Here is a 9,115-nt window from a genome sequence, read left to right on the forward strand (position 1 = left end):
ACTGAACGTACTGCAAATGCTTTAACTTGTTCAGTAACTAAAATGTCACATCACAATCACATGGAACAAAGTAATATAAGACATACGGAAAACTGTGAACCAGCACCTGTTATCCCTCAGAAGGATTGTTAGCAATACTAGATATCTTTCCCAAGCAAAGTCCTCCCCCACTGAAGACCTTTCTGCCATGGGATTCTGTTCCAAAGAGTTGTTCTCCCTGAAAGGCAGTCTGGTGCAGTGGTAAACATCATGGTCTTAGTTAGAGCCTGGGTGTGACTCTGAGGCAGCCACTTACTAGCTAGGTGGTTTGGGCAATTCCTTTGCTTTCTTTTATGGGCATAATCACCGAACCCACAGGACCCAGGATTAGGTGAGCTAATGTATGTATAGTCTTTAGTATACTCCAGAATGTTAAACACTCAATAAATGGTACCTATTATTAGCAGCTACATTTTCCTTCCTCCACCAATTACTAGCTTACTACCACTGATTCTCCACGAAGGCCACAGCCAAAGCATTCCCACCAAGGCCTTCTTGCTCCAACAAACTAAAATGGGCACAAACATATTACACATAGCTTAATACATCTTGGCATTTTTTTATGTTCCAAGAATATTATTTCATCCTCAGAACAACATACAGTTATATTAATACCCCCATTTTTTCTGATGAGAAGACTGAAGCACAGAGAAATTAAATAATTTGCCCAAGGTCATACAGAAATTAATAGATTTATAACCAGGGATTTAGAACCATGAAGAGCATCTACTTGAATTTTTTCATTTTATTAATAAGGAAACTGTCTTAGTACATTTGGGCTGTTATAATAAAAGTATCATAGATTGAATGGCTTATAAACAACAGAAGTTTATTTCTCACATTTCCATTCAGGCTGCTATAATGAAAATACCATAAAGTGGGTGTCTTATAAATAAAAGAAATTTATTTCCCACAGTTCTGGAGGCTGGGAAGTCCAAGATCAAGGCACAGGGAGATTCAGTGTCTGGTAACAGCCCACTTCCTGGTCCTCAGAGAGCCATCTTCTACATTTGTCCTTACATGGTAGTAGGGCAAGGGAGCTCTCCGGGGTCTCAATACTAATCACCTCCTAAGGCCCCATCCAAACACCATCAACTGGGGATTAGTTTTCAACATATGAATTCTGGGGGGATACAAATATTCACTCTAGAGCAGAAACTGAGATCTACAGACATAGATTTACCCTTCTAAGGCCACAAAGCACGTGAGTACTAACATGAAACTCAGACTCCTAAAACCCTAACATGAAACTCAGACTCCTAAAACCCTGCACAGAGCTTCTCTCCACTATATTGTCACATAAGAAAATCAAAATTAAAAACACATGAATAAAAGAGAACCATTATTTCTACATATGTTAATAATTTTTTAAAACAATCATGTCCCCGTGAAAACTTACACACAAATGTTCATAGCAGTATTAGTCAAAACACTAAAGACATGGAAACAACCAAATGTCCATCAATTCTGAATGGATAAACAAAACATGGTACATGCATATAATAGAATATTACTTAGCAATAAAAAGGAATGAAATATAGATACATGGTACAACATGGATGAACCTTGAAACATGCTAAGTGAAAGAAGCCAGACACAAAAAGTCACAAATTGTATGACTCCATTTATATGAAATATCCAAAAGAGGCAAATCTATAGAGACAAAGTAAATTAGTGGTTGCCTAGAGGTGGAGTAAGTATGGGGAATGACTGGTAATGGGCAGAGGATTCTTTTTTGAGGTGATGGAAATGCTGTGAAATCAAACTGTGGTGATGATTCTGTAAATCTATTTTAAAAATCACTGAATTGTACGCTTAGATTGGGTAAATTTTATGGCTATAAATTTTACCTCAATAAAGCTAACAAAAAATAATTTAAAAAACAAAAAACAGAATTGCTCATTTTGTAAATCAGGAAAATCTGCATGAAAGTGATGAGCACTTTAAGTATTAAAAAATAAAAACTAAAGATGTGTAAGCAGTATGTTCCAGAAAGTCTGTACAATGAATTGCATATGCTGAGCATTTTATCCCCTGACTTCCACTATAATTAGAACACACTACTATGAAAGAACTTCAGCTGCAAAGACAAATTTCCTTCAACATTGTACATTCTGGATGGAGTAAGATAAGAAAAAAGATTAAATGGATTAAACAGAGGGAAGAAAGGAGAGTGTAAGCAAAAATACTGATACACTTTTATGTTCACAGTTGCCCCAACTATCACTTTAGGTAAACTGGCATTTAGATTTGCTTTTTATTTTTAACCTATATGGAGATTTATAAATAATGGTCTTTATCTCAGGGTATCTCAAAGTTTTCATACCAACACACATAAAAATATCCAAGATTTGAGTAAAGGTTAAATATTTATTGCTTTCAACAGTATCACATGTCTTAAAACAAACTGTTTACTTTTGAGAAAAGTGTAAAATATACCTTTGAATTAAAATAATACTAAGACTTTTTGGCATTCCCTAAAACTCAAAGGCTTAGAGGATCACTGAATGCAAATCACTTTGAAACATCACCTACACTTAAAGGTGGAATGTGAAATTAGTTATCTGTATATTTCCTTATACCTCCAAATAAAATAACAACAACGACTAATATTATTGAGAATGTTCTATATACAAAGCAGTATCTTAATCACTTCATGTTCATTGCTTCATTTATAACTCACAACTATCCTACGAGGCTAGAATTACTGTTACTACCATTTAACAGCTAAGGAAACTGAGGCTAAGTGAGATGAAGAGAGGTTAACGTGCCCAAGGTCATGCAGTTAAAAAGCAGCAAAACTGGCATTTAAACCTAAGGCTGAGTCCAAGGCTTAAGTGACATTACTTCTCATGCTCTTGTTTAACACAGTGACCTGTATTATGATATGAATAATAAAGGTCTTTAACATCTCTCAAATAGAATTGTTCATTTTTTCGGATGTAATGACAGTAAGGTTATATTTATTCAGCTCCGTGCTTTGTGACCGCCTGGAGGGGTGGGATAGGGAGGGTGGGAGGGAGGGAGACGCAAGAGGGAAGAGATATGGGAACATATGTATATATATAACTGAGTCATTTTGTTGTAAAGCAGAAACTAACACACCATTGTAAAGCAATTATACCCCAATAAAGATGTAAAAAAAAAAAAGAGTACATTATCTTTTAGTGACAGATACTTTAATATTTACAAACAAAATATGTCTGGGATCTGCATCAATAATGGGGAGGGGGAACATACATGAAATAGGATTGGTCACATTGACAAGTGTTGAAAGTAGACAGATGATGGGTGAACAGTGGTTCATTTTACTACTCTCTCTGCTCTTGTATGTTTGAAAATGTCCATGATTAAATTAAGAAAACTAAGTCTTTAAACATACCAATACTGTAAAAGAGGAAGCTACAATCCTTTACTTTTTTTACATTTAGCAATATTTTATTTCAAAATCAAGAAAAAATAGGAAACAAGACTACATACAATTTTTTTAAATATTCACATATTCACCAACATATCCTAAAGCTCTTTATGTACAAAGATCTGAGTATTTGGTCCCCATGTAAAATTGCTGAGGAGGAGACCAATTCTGACACACAAAATAACCAGAAGATAAAAAGAAGCAGATAGGCAGGTGGAATCCCTGCTTTCACCACTGCGTTGGCACTGGAGACTTTTGTTTCCTGTCCCTTTAGGTTTTTCTCACTTTGTAACTGGAGTCATTTTCTCAGCAGTCTCCCTCTCACTTTCATACTCTTTTATATATCACTATATCATACTCTTTTATAAGGAATTAAATTACTAAGAAAAGCAAAAGCTTATGTCCACAACAGGCATTCACTGTGATGTAGTGGCTGGTCAGAAGACAGGAAGATCTCTTAGATGGAAGACTCAATTAAGTACCATACTGTTTGACTCAGAAAAGAAAGAGAGCCCAAAGGTTTTGCATGTAACACATATTAACACTTAAGAGCATGTTCCAATTTAATAACAATTTGTTTTACCTATACAGTCAACAGAGACAAAAAAGTTATTTCTGAAATCTTAAGTAGGGATTAAGTCAGTCATTTGAATGCATCCACTTGTTTGCCCAGGACAAAGCCTGGCACAGGACCAACGCACAATAAATATTCACTGAATAAAATCCCTTCTCACAATCCTTCCAGCTTTCTCGTTTAAGTGCCACTGGGCAGAATAATTAGGAAGAAGGAGAAGAAGCAAGGGAAAAACAATCAGATAATTTTAAATTTGACAAAGCACTATGAAAAGAGCATGCATTTACTCTGAGGAGAATATTAAATTACATAGTTCAGGGACCTTTACTGAAACATCTTGGGACCTGGCCCATCGGGATCATGAATGAAGAGAGGCGTTTTATAAAGCCTTCTTTATGCTGAGCCAACTCTAAATTTTGGCTTTTAGAAATGGCTTAATTAACTTTACTACATTTATAGCCTGAGTTTTCATTATCTATTTTCAACACTTGGAAAAAGTCACTATTTAAATGAACACTTTTTCATTTTCTGAAATTGCATCTTCACTTTTATTACAGCATTCACCATCAGCCCCTCCTCCACCTCACTTTCTCATTTTAATATCTAGAAATACTTTCCAGTTCCTAGTTCTTTCTTGCAATATTTAGATGGCTCCTGATTCTAGCATCCACATCTCACTTGTCAGATCATCTGATCTATAGAATCCACAAAACAACCACAGAGGAAACTCTGGGATTCCTCTGGACAGCCAAAAAGAAGCTTATGACAGCAAGTATTTTGAATAATTGAAGCAATATCATGTCTGCCATCAACTAATCCTATATTTTGGAAGGGAGACTATGGCAACAGCAATTAGAAAGAATACTACTTTTTTACTGGAACACACTACATACAAAATCAAATTTTTTAAAGTGAGAAACTGTTTACTTTACAGAAAAATGATTTAAGTTTAAAAGGGCTTTCTTGAAGTGGCCCCTGCTTCTGGTACAAAGCATACCAGTTAGGTAGGAGGCAACAAAGCAGCACTTCCCATTTTTAATGACTTCTGTACTGTTTGTGGAAGCCCTGAAAATAAGCAGAGGCAGAAGGGTGTCATAATTAAGAACTAGAGTCAGACTGACCTGGGGTCAAATCCTAACTCTGCCCCTTTTCAGCTGTGTGACCTTAAGCAGGTTGCTTTACCTCTCACCCTGGTTTTAGTACCTAAGAGGGCCCAGCTGCCATTCTGTGTAGGGTGAAATCCCAGCTTTCAATAAATCCCAGCTTTCAATAAATCCCATTTTAGCTTAAGCTCATTACACTGGCTTCAATGCTTAAAATTAAAGGGACTAAAAATAAGACAATCATCCTTCCTGAACTCCATCCTTAAGATCCTCCCCGCTCCCAGGAATCTTCCTTGATATTGATATCTATCAACCAACCACTGAAGCAAATTGAGAGACACACAATCCTTTCACCTACCAGAGGTAGGTACTCTGCTACAGTAATGGAGGAGGGTACTCTTAAATTAGTATTCTCATAAGTCCCTAAAACATCAGCCTTGCTCACATAAATGCAGAGGCATGAGCAATTTTCATCTCTATAAAACTACTACAAAATTAAATCAGAACAATTACACTGGTGAAAAATACCCCCCCAAATCAATAACAAAGCAGAAAACATTAATAAACATTCCAAACTCAATTGCATCTCCTTAAATACAAATTTGGTATATGAAAAAACACGTTGGATCACAAAGTTACAAATGAAAAACAGAACGAACAAAAGCTAACAGAAATGAAAAAAAAGAGGTGAATGAAAAAGATAAAATTCTATCAGAACTGAAGACCAAATTGCAAGGTGCTCAAGAAAAAAATTCAAATAAAAACTTAATAAAAGACAATGAAGAAAACAGTAAAAGAACCAAGAGGATGAAAATGAGATAATGAAGTAAAAATAGAAAGTTTTTGAAATGGAAGATAGACAAAGATATAATTATGTGTAACTAGAGTCCCCATAGAAGGAAAACAAAACATTAGAATATTTAAAACTACAATCCAAAAAAAGCTTTTCAGAAACAAAAGGCCCAATAATACATATTAAAAGGATCCAGCAGGCAGAAGGGAAAACTGACCTGCTACGATAAACTCTAAGACATATCCTAATGAAACTATTAAGACTTTAAAAATAAAAGGGAAAATAAAACTGAGCAAAAGGGTCAAATAACTTATAAGGGCAAGAGAATTAAGACTGGCATCAGATTTCTCAAAAACGACATAAAAAACAAGGGCACACTGTAAGCAAGGAAAAAAAGTGTGAACCAAGCTGTCCTTCCAGTATCAAGGCTATAGAAAAACAACTTTACATATGCAAGAGCTCAGGGAAAATTGTGCCCACAAGCTCTTCTTAAGAAATCTCCTAAAAATTGAGATATATCTACCAGTAGGTGACTGGGAAACCTCAGCAAAAGACTGATGGTGAGGATTTAACACATTTAACAGTAGAACTAAGAGCAAAACAAAGTTGCAGTTAAGTTTGAAGAGAAAGTAGACATAATTCAACTAAAAACATGGGAGAAGAGAGAAAAAGAACACAAAATAAACTCATTGATTGTTCAAACAGCAATAGGTAAGAATCAAAGCACACCATTAAAAACTAAAATAAAGGATAGTAGAAAGTTAAACAAGAAAACAAGAGGGCATTTTAAAAAGGGATAAGTACACAAGTAGCTACTATAACAAAAACAAAAAATAATAAATCCAAAATACCCAAAGAAATTTTTTAAAGGGAAGTGCAAAGAAAGCACATCACAAAGAAACAAACAAAAATATAACATAATGCATACAGTAGTATATATGTAACATAAAATGACAAAACTGAGATTGAGCTCAACAGTCACTAACAGAAAATGATTTTTTAATACAACTTATAAAAAAAAGACCTAATTAGGGCTTCCCTGGTGGCACAGTGGTTGGGAGTCTGCCTGCCGATGCAGGGGACGCGGGTTCGTGCCCCGCTCCGGGAGGATCCCACATGCCACGGAGTGGCTGGGCCCGTGAGCCATGGCCGCTGAGCCTGCTCGTCCGGAGGCTGTGCTCCGCAGCAGGAGAGGCCACAGCGGTGGGAGGCCCGTGTACTGTGACCACCTAGAGGGGTGGGATAGGGGTGGTGGGAGGGAGGGAGACGCAAGAGGGAAGAGGTATGGGAACATATGTATATGTATAACTGATTCACTTTGTTATAAAGCAGAAACTAACACACCACCATCAATTATACTCCAATAAAGATGGTAAAAAAATAAATAAGCTACAAGGACATACTGTACAACACAGGGAATATAGCCAATATTTTATAACAACTAAAAATGGAATATAACCGTTAAAAATTGTGAATCACTATGTTGTACACCTGAAACATATAATATTGTACATCAACTATACCTCAATTAAAAAAAAAAGATAACCTAAAACAAGGTAAATCAATAAGACTAAAAATTAAAGAGGTAGGTAAAAGCATACCTAAGCAAATAAAAACAGTAAACAAAAAGCAGGAGTAGTGATCCTGATACAGAAGAATTCAAGTCAAAAAAGCATTAAACGTGACAAAGAGAAGCAACATGTAATGTTGACAGCCATATTACACGATGAAGATATAATTAAAAATACTTATGCTTCAAATACCACAGCAATTACCTTTAAAGGCAGAAACTACAAGGGATGCAAAAAGACTCAGAAAAACAACTTTAGTAATATGTAAGACTAACACACACTCATGAACTTAACTGAGAATATAAACAACTTACATAACATAAAAAAGTAAATCTTATATATCAAACTTTATACCCCGATAATAAAAACTCCTCCTCAAGTGGACCTGAACACTGACCAAAAATATGGGGGTGGAGGGGGATCATATGTAGGTCTTAAAGTATATTTCATGAAGTAGAAATAATGTAAAGGCTGATCACAAGTCTAATAAAATTAGACATCACATCACTAACAGAATCAAAAATACAAGGGCACTCTACTCCAAAATTTTTAAATTGTCTACCATTAAACAACTAGACTTACACAAGTAAGTATGAACCAAAATTACAGATTTTCTAAAAAATGATACATTTAATGCACTGAAAAGAGGAAAATCTATACACTTGAAAATTTATATCAATAATAAAAATATATTCCTAATTCTAAAAGAACAAAATAAACAAAGGAAAACACAAGTATGGAAATAATAAAGACTAAAAAAGAAATTAATGAGGTAGAGAATTTCTAAAAATTTATCTAATACACAAATCAAAATCTTAGACTTTTTTAAAATAAGAAAACAGACAAGGTTAATCCAGAAAAAACAAAAGGAGAAAACATAAATATACAAAATAAGGGGGAAGATACACTTTCAACAATATAAAAACAAATATTACGCAAGATTATTCATTGCAGTATTACCTGTTATTGAAAAATACAATTAGAAACAACATGAATGTCCAAAGTGTAAGAACAGTTGAATAAACAGTTGGTATAGCCACACAGTGAAGCACTATGCAGCTCTAAAAATGAATGGAGATCCCTATGAAATAATATAGATATCCAGTACACACAGACAAGTGGAAAAAGCAACGTGCAAAAGAATGCCTTTTGCAGTGTGCTACTTTTTGTGTAGTAAAAAAGAGGAAAGAAGAATATATATATATGTATATGCTCATCTTATGCAAAGAGAAACAAAAGATAAAAGAGAAACTTAGACTAATTGCCTATGGGAAGTAGGAGAGAATGGATGGAAAGGATGGGGGACTGGAAAAGGAGTAGAAGACAGGGGAGGGATGACTAACATTTCTCTTTCTGTATAGTTCTAAATTATGGAACTATGTGAATGTTAAAATAACATTTGTCAAAAATAACAAAATTAACAATGATGAGAGAAAAAAAAAGAACCCTAAAAGAGAAATCAAACAGAAAGAAATGTCTCTAATGGCATTTCAAATGACAAACACAATTACACTAAAGAGGAAAGGCGGTGGGGAGAACTAACCCAAGTAACTTTTGAACACAGTATTTTTTTTTTTTTTTGCGGTACGCGGGCCTCTCACTGTTGTGGCCTTTCCC

This window comes from Lipotes vexillifer, unplaced genomic scaffold (genome assembly GCF_000442215.2).
Source record: "Lipotes vexillifer unplaced genomic scaffold, Lipotes_vexillifer_v1.1 scaffold29, whole genome shotgun sequence".
Classification (NCBI taxonomy): Eukaryota; Metazoa; Chordata; class Mammalia; order Artiodactyla; family Lipotidae; genus Lipotes; species Lipotes vexillifer.